This window comes from Triticum aestivum, chromosome 7B, assembly GCF_018294505.1.
Source record: "Triticum aestivum cultivar Chinese Spring chromosome 7B, IWGSC CS RefSeq v2.1, whole genome shotgun sequence".
In the NCBI taxonomy this organism is placed as follows: domain Eukaryota; kingdom Viridiplantae; phylum Streptophyta; class Magnoliopsida; order Poales; family Poaceae; genus Triticum; species Triticum aestivum.
The window spans coordinates 671,713,532-671,732,941 of record NC_057813.1 but is presented as its reverse complement, the minus strand read 5'-3'; positions in this window follow the sequence as shown (position 1 = coordinate 671,732,941).

Genomic DNA, 19,410 nt, shown 5'->3' with positions numbered 1-19,410 from the left:
GACATGTTTTATGGTCATGCCCCGCTGGTCAATGGTTTATTCTTGATGAATCTCGAACGTGATGTTACACATATTCATAGTGTGAATACCAAAATATGTAAGGTTGATAACGATAGTCCCACATACTTGTGGCACTGCCGCCTTGGTCACATTGGTGTCAAGCGCATGAAGAAGCTGCATGCTGATGGACTTTTAGAGTCTCTCGATTATGAATCATTTGACACATGCGAACCATGCCTCATGGGCAAGATGACCAAGACTCCGTTCTCCGGAACAACAACCAACTTATTGGAAATCATACATACTGATGTGTGCGGTCCAATGAGCATTGAGGCTCGCGGAGTCTATCGTTATGTTCTCACTCTCACTGATGACTTAAGTAGATATGGGTATGTCTACTTGATGAAACACAAGTCTGAGACCTTTGAAAAGTTCAAGGAATTTCAGAATGAGGTAGAGTATCAACGTGACCGAAAAATAAAGCTCTTACGATCAGATCGTGGAGGAGAATATTTAAGTCACGAATTTGGTACGCACTTAAGGACATGTGGAATCGTTTCACAACTCATGCCGCCTGGAACACCTCAGCGTAACGGTGTGTCCGAACGTCGTAATCGCACTCTATTGGATATGGTGCGATCTATGATCTCACTCACCGATTTACCGCTATCATTTTGGGGATACGCTCTAGAGACAACTACATTCACTTTAAATAGGGCACCGTCTAAATCCGTTGAGACAACACCGTATGAATTATGGTTTGGGAAGAAACCTAAGCTATCGTTTCTAAAAGTTTGGGGATGCGATGCTTATGTCAAGAAACTTCAACCTGAAAAGCTCGAACCCAAGTCGGAAAAATGCGTCTTCATAGGATACCCTAAGGAAACCATTGGGTATACCTTGTACCTTAGATCCGAAGGCAAGGTCTTTGTTGCCAAGAACGGGTACTTTCTGGAGAAAGGGTTTCTCTCGAAGGAAGTAAGTGGGAGGAAAGTAGAACTCAATGAAGTACTGCCTCTTGAACCGGAAAGTAGTGCAGCTCAGGAAAATGTTCCTGTGGTGCCTACACCGACTAGAGAGGAAATTAAGGATGATGATCAAAGTACTTCGGATCAAGTTGCTACTAAACTTCGTAGGTCCTCAAGGACACGTTCCACACCAGAGTGGTATGGCAACCCTGTCCTGGAAATCATGTTGTTAGACAATGGTGAACCTTCGAACTATGAAGAAGCAATGGCGGGCCCAGATTCCAACAAATGGCTTGAAGCCATGCAATCCGAGATAGGATCCATGTATGAAAACAAAGTATGGACTTTGACAGACTTGCTCGATGATCGGCGAGAGATAGAAAATAAATGGATCTTCAAGAAGAAGACGGACACGGATGGTAATGTTACCATTTATAAAGCTCGACTTGTCGCTAAGGGTTATCGACAAATTCAAGGGGTTGACTACGATGAGACTTTCTCTCCCGTAGCGAAGCTGAAGTCTGTCCGAATCATGTTAGCAATTGCCGCATACTATGATTATGAGATATGGCAAATGGACGTCAAAATGGCATTCCTTAACGGCTATCTTAAGGAAGAACTGTATATGATACAGCCGGAAGGTTTTGTTGATCCTGAGGATACTAACAAGGTATGCAAGCTCCAGGGATCCATTTATGGGCTGGTGCAAGCATCTCGGAGTTGGAACATTTGCTTTGATGAGATGATCAAAGCGTTTGGGTTTATGCAGACTTATGGAGAAGCCCGTGTTTACAAGAAAGTGAGTGGGAGCTCAGTAGCATTTATCATATTATATGTAGATGACATACTTTTGATGGGAAATGATATAGAACTTTTGGACAACATTAAGGCCTACTTGAATAAGTGTTTTTCAATGAAGGACCTTGGAGAAGCTGCTTACATATTAGGCATCAAGATCTCTAGGGATAGATCGATACGCCTCATAGGTCTTTCACAAAGCACATACCTTGATAAGATATTGAAAAGTTCAATATGAATTAGTCCAAGAAAGGGCTCTTGCCTGTATTGCAAGGTGTGAGATTGAGCTCGGCTCAATGCCCGACCACGGCAGAAGATATAGAAGAGATGAGTGTCATCCCCTATGCCTCAGCCATATGGTCTATTATGTATGCTATGCTATGTACCAGACATGATGTAAACCTTGCCGTAAGTTTGGTAGGAAGGTACCAAAGTAATCCCGGCAAGGAACACTGGACAGCGATCAAGAATATCCTGAAGTACCTGAAGAGGACTAAGGATATGTTTCTCGTTTATGGAGGTGACGAAGAGCTTGTCGTAAAGGGTTACATCGACGCTAGCTTCGACACAGATCTGGATGACTCTAAGTCACAAACCGGATATGTGTATATTTTGAATGGAGGGGCAGTAAGGTGGTGCAGTTGCAAGCAAAGCATCGTGGCAGGATATACATGTGAAGCGGAGTACATGGCAGCCTCAGAGGCAGCGCATGAAGCAACATGGATGAAGGAGTTTATCACCGACCTAGGAGTCATACCCAATGCGTCGGGGCCGATCTCTCTCTTCTGTGACAACACTGGAGCTATTTCCCTTGCCAAGGAGCCCAGGTTTCACAAGAAGACCAGGCACATCAAGCGTCGCTTCAACTCCATTCGTGAAAATGTTCAAGATGGAGACATAGATATTTGCAAAGTGCATACGGATCTGAATGTCGTAGATCCATTGACTAAACCTCTTCCATGAGCGAAACATGATCAATACCAGAACTCTATGGGTGTTCGATTCATCACATTGTAACTAGATTATTGACTCTAGTGCAAGTGGGAGACTGTTGGAAATATGCCCTAGAGGCAATAATAAAATGACTATTATTATATTTCCTTGTTCATGATAATTGTCTGTTATTCATGCTTTAATTGTGTTATTCGGAAATCGTAATGCATGTGTGAATACATAGACCACAACATGTCCCTAGTAAGCCTCTAGTTGACTAGCTTGTTGATCAATAGATAGTCATGGTTTCCTGACTATGGATATTCGATGCCATTGATAACGGGATCACATCATTAGGAGAATGATGTGATGGACAAGACCCAATCCTAAGCATAGCACAAGATCGTATAGTTTGTTTGCTAGAGCTTTTCCTATGTCAGGTGTCTTTTCCTTAGACAATGAGATCATGTAACTCCCGGATACCGTAGGAGTGCTTTGCGTGTACCAAACGTCACAGCGTGACTGGGTGACTATAAAGGTATACTACGGGTATCCCCGAAAGTATCTATTGGGTTGACACGGATCAAGATTGGGATTTGTCACTCCGTATGACGGAGAGGTATCTCTGGGTCCACTTGGTAATGCATCATCATAATGAGCTCAATGTGACCAAGTGTTTGGTCACGGGATCATGCATTACAGTACGCGTAAAGTGACTTGCCGGTAACGAGATTGAACAAGGTATTGGGATACCGACGATCGAATCCCGGGCAAGTAACGTACCGATTGACAAAGGGAATTGTATACGGGGTTACTTGAATCCTCGACATCATGGTTTATCCGATGAGATCATCGTGGAACATGTGGGAGCCAACATGAGTATCCAGATCCCGCTATTGGTTATTGGCCAGAGAGCTGTCTCGGTCATGTCTGCGTGATTCCCGAACCCGTAGGGTCTACACACTTAAGGTTCGGTGACGCTAGGGTTGTAGAGACATTAGCATGCGGAAACCCGAAAGTTGTTCGGAGTCCCGGATGAGATCTCAGACGTCACGAGGAGTTCCAGAATGGTCCGGAGGTGAAGAATTCTATATAGGAAGTCCAGTTTCAGCCACCGCGAAAGTTTCGGGGGTCACCAGTATTGTACTGGGACCACCAGAAGGGTCCCGGGGGTCCATCGGGTGGGGCCACCTATCCCGGACGGCCACGTGGGCTTAAAGGGGAAGGGAACTAGCCCCTGGTGGGCTAGTGCACCTCCCCTTGGGCCTCCTCTGCGCCTAGGGTTGGAAACCCTAGGGGTAGGGGGGGCGCCCCACTTGACTTGGGGGGCAAGTCCCCTCCTAGGCCGCCGCCCCCCTTGGATACGGGATCTCCAGGGCCGGCGCACCCCCTAGGCCCCCTATATAAAGAAGGGGGGAGGGAAGCCGCACCCTAGTCCCTGGCGCCTCCCTCTCCCCCCGTACCACCTCTCCCTCTCGCTGAGCTTGGCGAAGCCCTGTTGAGATCACTGCTGCTTCCACCACCACGCCGTCGTGGTGTTGGATCTCCATCAACCTCTCCTTCCCCCTTGCTGGATCAAGAAGGAGGAGACGTCTTCCCCAACTGTACGTGTGTTGAATGCGGAGGTGCTGTCCGTTCAGCACTAGGATCATCGGTGATTTGGATCACGACGAGTACGACTCCCTCAACCCCGTTCTCTTGAACGCTTCCGCTCGCGATCTACAAGGGTATGTAGATGCACTCCTCTCTCTCGTTGCTAGATGAACTCCATAGATTGATCTTGGTGAAGCGTAGAAATTTTTTATTTTCTGCAACATTCCCCAACAAGTCCTTGCCTCCATAACCAGTGCCAGGCTTCGCCCATCAACGACCTCGGGTGGCGGCGAGGGGGGGGAGGAGGTGGCCGGTGACGGGGTCTAGGTTTCCTCTCGCGTCACCTCGAAGAGAGATGCTAGTTTGTAATTCTTATAAATTAGCATATCGATTGCCATGTAGAAAAGGACCAGCCACACACAGTACCATAGCATTGTGGATGCTTTTGGCTAGTTTATTCCTATAATAAGTAATTTGGATTTTTATGAACCTGAGTGAGAACTACTCGATCAATTAATCAAGTGCAAGAGAATTATTCATTTATCAAGAAATGAAATCAATAAAGACTCCATAGGACACCGCAACCCTAGGTTCCAACACAAATGGCACACATGCCACTAAGAACGAGACATCCTTCGAGTATTGCCTGTGAGTCTTGATCATGACATCTATTGACCACGACTTCACCGAAAATAACAAAGCGGCTGCCACCGGAGACCAAGGTAGACTAGATGGATGAAGACCCGCTTAAGAAACATCTCCACACGCCATGAGCCATGCTCGATGCTGCGACTGAAAATATGCATCATGACCCTGACGTCATGACTCATGACCAAGACGCACAAAGCGCCTACCAAAATCTGAAATGATTTAGACGTAGACACCGTCTCTCAGATCAACACCAACAACAATGAGAGTTGCCACATCGAAGAAAGATCTGGATGAACTTTATTCGTGGCCGCCATCATCGCCGCCTGAGCCGAAGCCATTAACAATCAAAGACCCTAATTGAATAATCCTAGACTATCAAGCAGACACGTACAGGACAAGATTCCAAGGTTCCCCTTCCCTTCTGCAGCTGGAGCAGCCGGAGGAGGTGAGAGAACCCCCGGTGATGCAGAATTGCTGATGGTGTGATCGTCCACCCTCCTTTCTCCTCGGGGCGGCTAGGTTAGATGTGATATGACTTGCCCCAAGGTTGACTGATAAGCTTGTTTCACTAGTAGAAAACAGGGCTAACGTTCGGGCCTGGCCAGCCCATTAGTCCCGGTTCTTCAAGAACCGGGACCCATGGGGGGTATTAGACCCGGTTCGTGAGCCCAGGGGGCCGGCCGGGGCCTCGTGGGCATTGGTCCCGGTTCGTGTGGAACCATTTGTCCCGGTTCAAGCCACGAACCGGGACCAATGGTCCTCGCTCCTGGCCCACAACCATTGGTCCCGGTTCGTGGCTTGAACCGGGATAGAAGGGGGGGCTTTAGTCCCGGTTCATGCCACGAACCAGAACAAATAACTTGCCTATATATACCCATCGCCGCGGCAGAGCACTCCAGTGCTCTGTTTTTTCAATCCGGCGAGGAGAGGGCATTTGGGTGCTCTAGTTCACCTCCTATGCACATGAGGTGTTCGATGAAATGCCCGAGCCACACTAGTTAAGCTTTCTCCTCTCGAAGCTCAACCTCGGAGCTCCATTTTTTCGAGATTTGTCTAGATTTAGCGGTCCGTCACGCCCCGTCCCCGTTTTCACCGCCGTTGATCGCCCGCGCCGATCTCGTCGCCGGCACCACCGTGGTGAGCCTCTTGTTCTTATCTTCTTTCTGATACTTGTCTGATTTTCTTACTTTAGGTAGATATTTGTCTGATTTTCTTACTTTTGACACACATAATTATATATAATGCACGCAGATGAACCGGCAATGGATGTATGGTGACAGACACACCTCCGAGTACATTAAGGGCGTGCATAATTTTCTCGAAGTGGCTGAGGCAAACAAGCAGAATGGTTTTATGTGTTGTCCATGCACTAAATGTGGGAATACGAAGTCTTACTCTGACCGGAAAATCCTTCACACCCACCTGCTTTACAAGGGTTTCATGCCACACTATAATGTTTGGACGAGGCACGGAGAAATAGGGGTTATGATGGAAGACGGCGAAGAAGAAGAGGACGATGACAACTATGTGCCCCCTGAATACGGTGATGCTGCAACGGGGGAGCTGCTGAAGATCAAGAGGAACCAGACGATGTGCCCGATGATGCTGCAACGGGGGAAGCTGCTGAAGATCAAGAGGAACCAGACGATGTGCCCGATGATGATCTCCGCCGGGTCATTGTCGATGCAAGGACGCAATGCGAAAGTCAAAAGGAGAAGCTGAAGTTCGATCGCATGTTAGAGGATCACAAAAAAGGGTTGTACCCCAATTGCGAAGATGGCAACACAAAGCTGGGTACCGTACTGGAATTGCTGCAGTGGAAGGCAGAGAATGTTGTGCCTGACAAAGGATTTGAGAAGCTACTGAAAATATTGAAGAAGAAGCTTCCAAAGGATAATGAATTGCCCGACAGTACGTACGCAGCAAAGAAGGTCGTATGCCCTCTAGGATTGGAGGTGCAGAAGATACATGCATGCCCTAATGACTGCATCCTCTACCGCGGTGCGTACGAGGATTTGAACGCATGCCCGGTATGCGGTGCATTGCGGTATAAGATCAGACGAGATGACCCTGGTGATGTTGACGGCGAGCCCCGCAGGAAGAGAGTTCCTGCGAAGGTGATGTGGTATGCTCCTATAATACCACGGTTGAAACGACTGTTCAGAAACAAAGAGCATGCCAAGTTGATGCGATGGCACAGTGAGGACCGTAAGAAAGACGGGAAGTTGAGAGCACCCGCTGACGGGTCGCAGTGGAGAAAAATCGAGAGAGAGTACTGGGCTGAGTTTGCACATGACCCAAGGAACGTATGGTTTGGTTTAAGCGCGGATGGCATTAATCCTTTCGGGGAGCAGAGCAGCAATCACAGCACCTGGCCCGTGACTCTATGTATGTATAACCTTCCTCCTTGGATGTGCATGAAGCGGAAGTTCATTATGATGCCAGTTCTCATCCAAGGCCCTAAGCAACCCGGCAACGACATTGATGTGTACCTAAGGCCATTAGTTGAAGAACTTTTACAGCTGTGGAATGGAAACGGTGTACGTGTGTGGGATGAGCACAGACAGGAGGAATTTAACCTGCACGCGTTGCTGTTTGTAACCATCAACGATTGGCCCGCTCTCAGTAACCTTTCAGGACAGACAAACAAGGGATACCACGCATGCACGCACTGTTTAGCTGACACCGAAAGTATATACCTGGGAAGCTGCAGGAAGAATGTGTACCTGGGCCATCGTCGATTTCTTCCGACCAACCATCAATGTCGAAAGAAAGGCAAGCATTTCAAAGGCGAGGCAGATCACCGGAAGAAGCCCGCCATGCGTACCGGTGATTACGTACTTGCTATGGTCAATGATTTACACGTAATCTTTGGAAAGGGTCCCGGCGGACTAGCTGTTCCGAGTGACGCTGAGGGACACGCACCCATGTGGAAGAAGAAATCTATATTTTGGGACCTACCCTACTGGAAAGACCTAGAGGTCCGCTCTTCGATCGACGTGATGCACGTGACGAAGAACCTTTGCGTGAACCTGCTAGGCTTCTTGGGCGTGTATGGGAAGACAAAAGATACAGCTGAGGCACGGGAGGACCTGCAACGTTTGCACGAAAAAGACGGCATGCCTCCAAAGCAGTATGAAGGTCCTGCCAGCTACGCTCTTACCAAAGAAGAGAAGGAAATCTTCTTTGAATGCCTGCTTAGTATGAAGGTCCCGACTGGCTTCTCGTCGAATATAAAGGGAATAATAAATATGGCAGAGAAAAAGTTTCAGAACTTAAAGTCTCATGACTGCCACGTGATTATGACGCAACTGCTTCCGGTTGCATTGAGGGGGCTTCTACCAGAAAACATCCGATTAGCCATTGTGAAGCTATGTGAATTCCTCAATGCAATCTCTCAGAAGGTGATCGATCCAGAAATCATACCAAGGCTAAGGAGTGATGTGGTGCAATGTCTTGTCAGTTTCGAGCTGGTGTTCCCACCATCCTTCTTCAATATCATGACGCACGTCCTAGTTCATCTAGTTGACGAGATTGTCATTCTGGGCCCCGTATTTCTACACAATATGTACCCCTTTGAGAGGTTCATGGGAGTCCTAAAGAAATATTTTCGTACCCGCGCTAGGCCAGAAGGAAGCATCTCCATGGGCCATCAAACAGAGGATGTCATTGGATTTTGTGTTGACTTCATTCCTAGCCTTAAGAAGATAGGTCTCCCTGAATCGCGGTATGAGGGGAGAATGACTGGAAAAGGCACGCTTGGATGGGACTCAATAATATGCAGGGACGGATATTCTTGGTCTCAAGCACACTACACAGTACTAATGAACTCTACCTTGGTGACCCCGTATGTCGATGAACACAAGAACAGTCTGCGCTCCAAACACCCGGAGCGGTGCGACGACTGGATTACAAGTGAACACATCAGGACTTTTAGCAGTTGGTTGGAAACATGTCTTAGAGGTGAGAACACTGTTTGTGCTGAGTTGTACTCATTTTCTAGGGGAGCATCTTCGACTGTATTGACTTACAAAGGATACGAGATAAATGGGAATACATTTTACACGATCGCCCAAGATCAAAAGAGCACCAACCAAAATAGCGGTGTCCTCTTTGATGCAGCAACCGAGAAGGGAAAGTACACATATTATGGTTACATAGTGGACATATGGGAACTTGACTACGGAGTAGATTTTAAGGTCCCTTTGTTTAAATGCAACTGGGTCAATCTGTCAGGAGGCGGGGTACAGGTAGACCCACAGTACGGAATGACAACAGTGGATCTGAACAATCTTGGGTACACTAATGAACCGTTCATCCTAGCCAATGATGTGGCACAGGTTATCTATGTGAAGGACATGTCTACCAAACCGAGAAAAAGAAAAAATAAGGAAGCGAATACATCATACGATGAGCCAAAGCGCCACATAGTTCTTTCAGGAAAAAGGGACATCGTGGGAGTGGAGGGCAAGACAGACATGTCCGAAGATTATCAAAAGTTTCATGAAATTCCTCCCTTCAAAGTCAAGCTGACCCAAGCATCCTGATAAATGATGAGGATTATCCATGGTTACAGCGCAATAAGGAAAGGACACAAGCGAAGAAAAAGTGAAGACTTTTTCCACAACTATTATGATGATACCATGCCAACTTTCAACCTTTTCGTAGTTCATTTGAAATGCCTGTTGTAACAGACAAGTTTCCGTATGAAATCCTGATACTTCGAAAGATATTGTCTGTTTTGTACATGAAGTGCATCCAGTTTTGGCCGTAACCCTCTCAACTTTCTTGCACATGCAATGTGGATGAAATGAAGATACCTTGCCAACTTCCAACCTTTTCAGAGTTCATTTGAAATGCTTTTCAATTTCAAGGTCTTATAGCTAAAAAAACAGTAAATGCTTTTATAAAACTCTAATAGCAAAAGGAATCAACTAAAAAGCTTTTATAAACCTCTAGTATTTTTTAAACTAAAATTATACAAAATTTATGCAACTAAAATTATCAAAGTATTTTCTGTTCAAAACATGAAAAGCAGAAATAATTATCATAAAGAATTTTTTGTTAGAAACTTTAGTAGCAAAAAGAATTGTCATAAAGATTTTTTTGATAGAAACTAAAATAACAAAATCTGTTTTTCAATATAATGATAAAACGCAGTAATATTAAATAGCAGGAAAAAGAATCACTCCAAATATATTTTTAGTTGCATAAAGATTATAATTATTCAAATTTGGAAACTAATGGAGTAACAGAAAGATTATAATTATTCTGAGCTAAAAGAAAAAGAATAAAAAATAAAGCAAAAATCAAAAGAAAATAAATAATTCAAAGTAAAAAATAAAACAAAAAAATAAAAAAAGTGCCACCTAAAGGGCCACCACGGCCTGAATACGACTAGAAACCCAACAATGGGCCAGGATTCAGGCCCGCAATAGGCCCAATAGGCCCACAGGCACATATAGTGCGTTTAGGCCCGTAAGCCTGCATTTGAGAGGAGCTCGAGAGGGCAGCGGGACTGGGGCTTATAAAGCACTCTCGATCTCCCTCACCTAGCGAGGTGGGACTAAACTTTTGTGCCGCGACACGGGTAGCACACGGCCTTTAGTCCCGGTTGGTGGCACCAACCGGGACTAAAGGGGAGCATTGGTCCCGGTTGGTGCCACCAATCGGGACCAATGCACCCCTTTAGTCCCAGTTGGTGCCACCAACCGGGAACCAAAGGCCTCTACTTCCCGCCCTTTGGGCTGCAGAAAAGAGGCCTTTGTCCCGGTTGGTGCACCAACAGGGACTAAAGGGTGGTATTTGTCCCGTTTGTGCCACCAACCGGGACCAATGCTCTGCCTATATAAGCAGCACTCGTGAAAATTTGGTTCAGTTCGTTCTTCCCCGCTCGACGCCGCCAGGCTGCCCGTCTCCGCCTCGCCGTCGCCGTCGTCGCCCAGCGCCGTCCCGTGCCGCCCCGACGCCGTCGCCGCTCACCACCCGCGTCCCGTGCCCCGCGACGCCGCCGGCCCGTGCCCGTCGCCGCCCCGCCCCGCGCCGCACCTCACCGTCGACCGTCGCCGCGCCGCCCCTCATGCACTGTCGCCGTCGCCGTCCCCTGCCCGTCGCCCTCGCCGCGCCCCTCATGTCGTCGCCATCCCGTGAGTAAATTTTTTGCTAATTTAATTAGATGTAGTACTTAATTTAGATGTGTAGTATAATATAGATGTGTAGTTAATTGAGTTAGATTTTGTTAGATTTTTTTGTAGTTCATAGATTTTTTTGTTATATGCCTAGTAATTTAGATGTTTAGTTCATATATTTTTTTTCATATTGTGTAATTTGTTCATATTGTGTTATATTTTTTTTTCTGTTAATAGATTTTTTTTGGTGATATTATAGTTGAATATGCATGTTTGTATGTTCATATATATGCAAAGATTGAATATGTCATTTTTTTATGATTTTTTTCTGTTCATAGAATTTTTATGTTTTTTTCTATTGTAATTTTGTTCATAGAATTTTAATGATTTTTTTGTTCATAGAATTTTCTTTGTCAATTTATGTATATGTTCATATTCTGTATGTATAGGAAAATTGTGCATGATCAAAATCATTTATGAATATGTTCATATTTAGAATAGAGGAAAAAGGAAAATAAGAAGAGAAAGTGTTTAATATAATTAGTTAGAAAAATAATAGAACTATAGTTAAACTAGTTTATTTTTAGTAAGTACTACTTTATTTTATTTATAGTAAGTGCTTAATATATAGTTGAACTAGCGAGTTGATTTAATAAACTACTTTATTTTACTATATATAGAAGTAGTTTATTTTTAGTAAGTACTACTTTATTTATTTATAGTAAGTGCTTAGTAGTTGAACTAGTTGATTTAATAAATAAAACTAGTTTATTTTACTATATATAGAAGTAATTCCCGCATCGATGTCGACGATGCCTATCCCGCATCCTCGTCGTCGACTCGGCGGTGGAGGCCTGCTTAATCAGGGTCATGTCCGGGACTGGGCTCCGCCGGGCTGGTATTGGGAGGTGCTACCTTCCGGGGGACGTAGGTTGGTGTGGAGCCAGCCTGTTGTTGACCCGATCCTTGTTTGGTGGCGGTCGCGTGGGCCAGTGACGGTGCCGAGGATTCCGTATACCGCGGAGGTGGTACGTCACCGTGTCAGCGAGGAGGACGAGCACGTCCGTCGCTACATGGTTGCGTTGGAGGGCAGGTTCGACAATACCTGGCAGGTTCTTCAGGGATCTCACTGGAGCTATGATCCTGTGATGGTTCCTTATCTTTGTGTGTCCACCGCCCGCGACGATACTCGTCGAGCGCTACGGTTCTAGCTGTATTGGCGATGCTATATGTATCATAGTATTCGAAGAGTATTAGTGATAATATTCGACGATGTACGGACACAAGAGATGATGTACTTTTCGTTATAATTGAATGCATGCTAATTTGAATACTAATTTCGATGAGCTGGACGAAGATCGGCGCTTCAGCATTAAGCTTGAGGAGACCTTCGATGTTCATACGGTACGCAACGACGACAATAGTTTTTTTCGTAATTAAGCACGACTTCAACTATTGTAACATGTATTTTCCATCTTTTCAATTCGACTAGCTTATCCCATGCTATGCAAGACGCTATGTCTTGGAGAGGATGTGTTTTGAAGACCATGAAAGTATGGAAACCAAAAAAATTCACCCAAAGGACCCATCATGGTGTGGATTTTGAAGTAAAGTTGTACAATGCTGAGAGTGTAACCTATTTTGGTTGCAAAAATTGGGAAGCACTTTGCAAGATGTATGGTTTTGATGAGGGTATGCTTGTCACCATGGATCTTGGTGATCCTACAATCGAGCAAGACAATATGGACATTTGGGTCCTTGTGGATACACTTCCAATTCTTCCCCCATGTGAGCTTCTCAAACATAGTTATTAAGTAATTTATATTGTTTATTTCAAAATAGTTGACAGCTTTTCATTAGTTTTTCATTCTTCAAAGAATGTGCGGAAGATGGTAGACAAAACCCACTACACTGATGGCTCCGAATTAACTTATAAGGAGAAAAATCGGTTGATCGCATTTTGCACTGATCTTGAGAATTACAATGTCTACAATCGAACTCCTCAACATTATGGTCAATACGTGCCACTAGTGCACATGTTGAACTACGGTAACTACCATGGAGATACCCTGGTAAGATTTTTTACTATTACGACATCCGTGCATCTTTTTGCATACTTCTAAAACTAGTTCATCATTGCTAACTACGAAGTTATTACTATGTTTTTAAATAGATAATCCTGAATGATTGTGTGCCTCATCTGATGTATACGCACGGTTGCGTTGATGTTTTGAACATAAAACCAGGTCGTCCTACGAATCTCAACTGTCCATACCGGATTTCTAAAAGAAGTGGAGACATGACAATCAAAGAATGGAAAAAATGTATGGACAGTCGAAGGAGCTTCTTGGAAGCAAAAGGAAGCGAAGCACAAGAATTAGAGACAGGATGATCTCCATTCTTCATAATGGAGAGTCAGGGTCTATATTATCTTAAGTGTTTAGGTCCTACCTGATACTAATGATCATGTGCTAAGAACAATTATGTAGGGTTGGGTTCGATGACTATGAGTATGATGATCGCATGACTTGTTATTAATAACGAGTAGAAGTTGTATGATGATGCATGATTAGTAGGACTTGTTATTATATATGATGATGTATGATGCGAGTATGAAGAGTTATTATATATCAGTGGGTGAAATGAACATAGCAGTAGCGTTGGTAAACCAAGCACGAAGAATAAGAGAGGACACTTCTCTCTATTAGCTAGCTAATAACAACCTAAATTAACCCCCAAAACCCCTAAACCAGCCACTTTAAAAAAAACCTCAACTGCAGCCAGCTTCTGACGCGTGGATGCCTTTTGGTCCCGGTTTATGTCACCAACCGGAACCAAAAGCCCCCCTGCCTGGGCTGCCCGCAACGGCCATGTGGAGGCCCATCTGTCCCGGTTCGTGTAAGAGCCGGGATTAAAAGGGGAGGCATTAGTAACGACCTATTAGTCCCGGTTCAAGAACGGGACTAGAGGCCCTTACGAACCGGGACAAATGCCCTGTTTTTTACTAGTGTTTGCACAATATTTTGCTGGCAATTTTTTTCACCGACTTGAATTTATCTTGAAAAGAATTCTGTATTGTTTCAATTGTACCATGAAACGAAATTTAGTGCGAAGAAAATGATGTAGATGCTTACGATCATACTCTTTTTCATGCTGCCCGCGTCAAAAGAGCGCCGAGGATAAGTTAACCGTTGTCCGAACACACGGTCTATCCCCTCGCCTAGCCCCTTTGGGCCGGTTCCTCCGTACGTACACCACGTTAGCCTCGGATCTCGAGCCGTCCTTCAATTTTGTGAAGAAACAATTGCTAGAATCAATCATCTATATGATTCTCTGATGATTGCAACTTATATATCTCCTGAAGAGACATGTCCAACAGACACAACGCTTTGGACAGTCGGGAGAGAAGAGACGCGTCGGTTAGTTTGCTAACCAACTCTCTAATACAACGTGGAGATTATCCACATAATTAATTACAATAATTAATTCCTAACACTCCCCCTAATCTCCACTTTGTCTATGTAGAATCATCATCTTGAGAAACGCTCCTCCAAAAACCCTGTGGGAAAAATATGAGGAGATATACATAATATGCCATGAAAAACTCCTTCCAAAAACCCATTTGGAAAATAAGGAGAAAATGACATATCATGATACTTGTATTACTATTGCCTCGTTAAAAACCTTTCATGAGAAACCATATAGGAAAAACTCATAAAGGAAAAGAGTGCAATATCAAGGATCCGAGGATCTCGAACAGGTTATCGTCCAGAAGAGCACTCCCCCTGAACCATGCAAAAGTCATCTCGTACCACATCATCAACATCTTTCAGGAATGAAGAACTTGGTAAAGATTTTGTGAACATATCACAAAGATCATATTGACTTTGCTTCCAAAATATTTATCTTCCCACTTGTTTTCAACTCATGAGGAAGAAGATATTGTCAGAGTAATATTGCTCTTTATAACCTATCTGCATCTGCGTAATACAAACAGTATTATCATCATAGATAAAGGTGGGTGATTCCTACCAATCAAACCCGTCCAAACTTTCAACAAAGTTCATCTTTCTGTGAAGCCAAACAGATTTAGATGTTGCTTCATACACTCAGAATAAGTAGTGGATGCAGCCACTAAAGTTTTTCCTTCTCGACTTTCAAGAGAAGGTCATACCTCCATTCGAGAAGACAAAACCAGTCTGTGATATGGGATTATGGGGATATGATATATGCCCAACATCATGATATCCAACCATGGTCAGATCTTGATTTTTCTCATAGAATAAACCAAGGTCTACGGTGTCTAGAAGATATGCAAAAATATACTTCACACCAACCCAATACCTTGTATTAGTGATGCATTGTATCTAGCCAATCAATTCACTGCAAATAATATACCAGGCCTGGTGCAGCTCTCTAGATACATTAGTGCATCAATTGCACTGTGATATGGAAACTCGGTTCTACTATTTCTTCATCACCGTTATTAGGTATAAATGGGTATTTATCTCTATTACTCAAGAGATCTCACACACCATAGTTCCGTGATGGATATGACTTATCCATGTTGAACTTTTCAACATCTTTTAGATAAATGTAGACTGGTAAACAAGTACTCCCGAAGGAATATACTCGAGTTCCAAACTCAAGCATAGTATGGTTTCAACCAAATCTCTCACCTCAAACTCCGTCATAAGATGATTTGCTTGTCTCATGTATTTCTTGTGTAGTTCCAATGATATTCAGATCATCAACATACACATAAATTTTACAAATCCTTCTTTGGATTTCTTGATGAGTATACATGAGCAACTATCATTGTTTGAGTAATCCTTGTAACGAAGGAACTCACTCAGTCGGTTATACCACATCCTTGCCGACTTCAAGTCATAAAATGACCTTCGAAGCTTTCACAATACATGTTGCGAATAAATTCAGCATCTTCATTCCATCAGGAATTATCATAAAGATATCTGAATCAAGTGACTCATACAAGTATGGAGTCACAACATCCATCAGTTTGATAAACAAATTCATTATTCACTACCAGTGATATTAAATATCGGAACGTTATTCCACTCACAACAGGAGAACATGTTTCATCTTAAACAATGAAGGGTCTCTGCGTGAACCCATGTACTACAAGCCTCGCTTCATGTCTCACCACCTCTTGGTTTTCATTTCTCATGAACAAAAACCCATTTGCTCCCCCATGGAACAAATTCAGAGGAGTGGGTATTACTGATCAGGTCAATACTCCCTCTTCTTGAGAGCAAGCGCATCCTCAATTGCTACCTTCCTTTGGATCAACTAGAGCGTTTTCGACACTCAGCCATGCATGGACTTTGGTTCTAGATCCAATCCAAGGTCTTTCGCAATTCATGAGGATAAATAAATGTCGACATAACGTAGTCTTTAATATATGATTCTCCCGAATCCATATCCATAGTGGAGATATCATCATTACCTTTTGACTCTTTGTGATTTCCCACAACAATTGAGTCTAGGTCTTCCGATGTCCCAGCACCAATATTTGTGTGCACACTCGTGCTGGGTCCTGGATGTGTCCAACATCCTTCAGGTGTCCTTTCAACCCCAGGTTGAATGTCAATACCAAGTTGACTTGCATTTACTGTAAAAGGATTCCTCATTCCCCTCCGACGCTTCGTTGAAGCTTTGTCCTCTTGTGTCCAGATTCCTAACCCTCTTTGGTGGCCGAGTGGACCTATGGGTCACATCCACTCTCTCTGGCACATTCACTATGGGAACTTTTTACTTTGTGACACCTTTGTACTCAGTAAATGCAACTGGCAGATTATTTGCGATACTTTGCAAATTCATAATCTTCTGAACCTCCAGTTCAGACTCATTCGTACGTGGACCTAAGGACTAGATGTCTATTCACATCTCATCTATTTTCTGGCATTCAGTGTGGTCCATATCTCCCCCTAATGCCGGAAAATGTCTTGATCAAAATACAATCAACGTACCAGGCCATAAACAAGTCCCCTTCTTAGGACTACATGTACTTTATGATTGACGGAGAATTATACCTCACATAGATCCCCAATTTCTATGAGGGCCCATGTATGTACGCTACGGTGGTGAAATCGGTACGTATCCAACGCAACCGAATTATCGCAGATGGAAAATACTTACTCATTTCCACGTACTAACTGCAATGGGGAGACCATATAATATGCAGTTCATCAAATTTGTATATGCAGTACGTAAAACTGCAATGTCCCCAACTAGAAGCTGGGAGATTACAATTCTGTAGGAGCAATCTTGCTATCAACTTATCCTCTTAACAAGTGATTCCGCAAAATAATCTTGCTATCAACTTATCCTCTTGACAAGTGATTTCGCAAAACCAATCTGGGTATGTACACAAAGTACAAATATGCTCCACAGTTATGCCTCAATCTAGGCAGTAATCATCAAATGCTCACGAACTAAATTCCGCAGCATTATTCATTCTGATGGATTTTATCCCGCGCTCACGATGATTTTCTCTCAAATTAATGATTTGAGCAATAAGCTTTGTAAAAGCATGGTTCCTTATAGAAGTAAGACACACATTGGACCATCTCGCCGATGCATCCAAAAACAGTATGAAATATCTCAATATTCCATATAATGGTTGAATTGGATCACATGCATCTACTATACAAGGAAATCTGCTGGCTAATCCTTTGTCTTTAGATATGATGGTCTTGTGATCAATTTTCCAGTCTAGACGTATCGTGCATACATAATCCAATGAATTTGGAAAATTCACACCATTAGATTGTGTGTAATAGAACCATCAATAATTTTCTTATCATCCCAATACCAGGGAGACCAAGGCAACCATGCCATATCTTGAACTTATCAAGATTCTAGAAAATTATCTTGTACGCCAAATGCGTATCCAATTTAATGTATGTATAACATATTAAACCAAAAGATAGTGAAGACCTTTACTTTAGGATTCCATTCAAATCCATTTTGTTGAGTCGTGAATAGGCTTCCAACCCCACTCACTATACAAGTTTCAACATAGAAACCATTGTGGATATCCTTATAACTCAGCAAGGTACGAGTAGAATCTTGATGCATGAATGCATCCATGATTATCATATAGTACCCCTAGGGAGTGCAATTATGGCTTGACCAGGACCAAAAATTACCCCATCACGACCAATAATTGTCATGATGTTTCCACTACTCTTCTCAAGAGTTTGGAAATACTTAATCTCCCTTAGTATCATGTTAGTAGACCCAGTTTCTACTAACACATTTTCTTCTCAATCGGATTATTCCAATAGGCTTCTATAGAGAAAGAAACCAATTTCAAGATATGATTAAGCTCATATAGAAATACATACATTGTATATCACTAGTAGCGAAGTCCACTAGCATGTCATCGACACTAAGTAGTGGATCTTCGTTTTGCCGAGTCTAGGTATGGCTTCCAACATTTGTTTTCCCATGAGCCTTGTTTCTCGTGCCAAGTGATTGCACTTCTAGACCCACCAAATGCTTGAAAGTATCATATTTCCTTTCAATGTTAGTTATATGACCACACCATAGCAACCTTTAGAGCTGCTAGCTTTGTCATTCTCCAAGAAATGGCTTTTGTCATTTTGTGCTCCATTCATATATGCTTCTCATCATGTCTCCATTTTCCTTCACCATTGACGAAATTATTCAGTCAAAAATCCTCATAAAAAGGATTGAAAGTGGAACACATTTAATCGATGAGATTGGCATCTGAAAACGCACAATTGCAGAATCTCAACTCCCAGTTGATTTGATGCACATTAGAGTTGTATGTTGCCACTGACTCAAAGTCATGAAATCAGACTAGTGTCCATTTCGTATACACTTCATGTATAGTTACCACACTCTGCTGGTCATATCACTCCATTTAAGAAGTTCCAGAGTGTTGGAGAATTCACCTTCATCACACACTCTATTTTGAGAACCTGGTGCAGGTGGTGTCAGATGAAGTGTAAAACAACATATTTTGCTATAGCAACTATAGCACGGAGCCCACTTAACCAATATGATTATGGTGAACCGAGACTCTGGGTCTTCAAGTTAGTCTTGACATCCATTGCCAAGTCAAAAATTAGATGCCATTAATGGCAATCTCAACAAATCCTTTCTTGGATATGTTCAACATATCCTGCATGAAAACTTCATGCCCATTAATTTACTTTGAGATAAATTAATTATGTTGTAAAAACAAAAAAACCAAATGCATGTGCACCAATCAACATATAGCAATTTATAAATTGCCGGAACATATATGTTGATACACAATGTGCTTGTGGTACAGTAATATACAATAA